The sequence below is a fragment of the Palaemon carinicauda genome, chromosome 14 (genome assembly GCF_036898095.1).
Source record: "Palaemon carinicauda isolate YSFRI2023 chromosome 14, ASM3689809v2, whole genome shotgun sequence".
In the NCBI taxonomy this organism is placed as follows: domain Eukaryota; kingdom Metazoa; phylum Arthropoda; class Malacostraca; order Decapoda; family Palaemonidae; genus Palaemon; species Palaemon carinicauda.
In genome coordinates this window covers 123550542-123551134 of record NC_090738.1, presented here as the reverse complement: position 1 = coordinate 123551134, position 593 = coordinate 123550542, and positions in this window count along the sequence as shown.

The following is a 593-nucleotide window of genomic DNA, read 5'->3' as shown; positions in this document are numbered from 1 at the left end:
GAAACTTTTCCAATCAGTGATCAGGAAACTTTTCCGAGCTAAAAGAGCCTTTTACCTCGGAAAAGTTTCCTGATCGCTGATTGGTTAGAATTATCTCGTCCAACCAATCGAGCCTTTTACCTCGGAAAAGTTTCCTGATCGCTGATTGGTTAAAATTATCTCGTCCAACCAATCAGCGATCAGGAAACTTTTCCGAGCTAAAAGGGCACCGCTGTGAGTCGGTGCAAATCTGCATCGCTAAAAGAAATGGACTATAATTAATGAATTCTGGATAGCCACATAATATTAGGTTCGATCACAGGATGAATTCTAAGGTAGACAACAACAACAACATCAACAACAACAACAACAAATGCAGCCGTTTAAAGTATTTGCAGGACAAAGGCCTCAAACATGTCAATTCACTTCTGCAGATTGCCAAGTTTTCATCACCACGCTGGCCAGTACGGAGGCTTTGGACTGACCACTCACAGCAAACCAACATAGTATTGGTGGCCCTGACTATATTATTATTATTATTATTATTATTATTATTATCATTAAATGCTAAGCTACAACCCCAGTTGGAAAAGCAGGATGCTATAAGCCCAGAG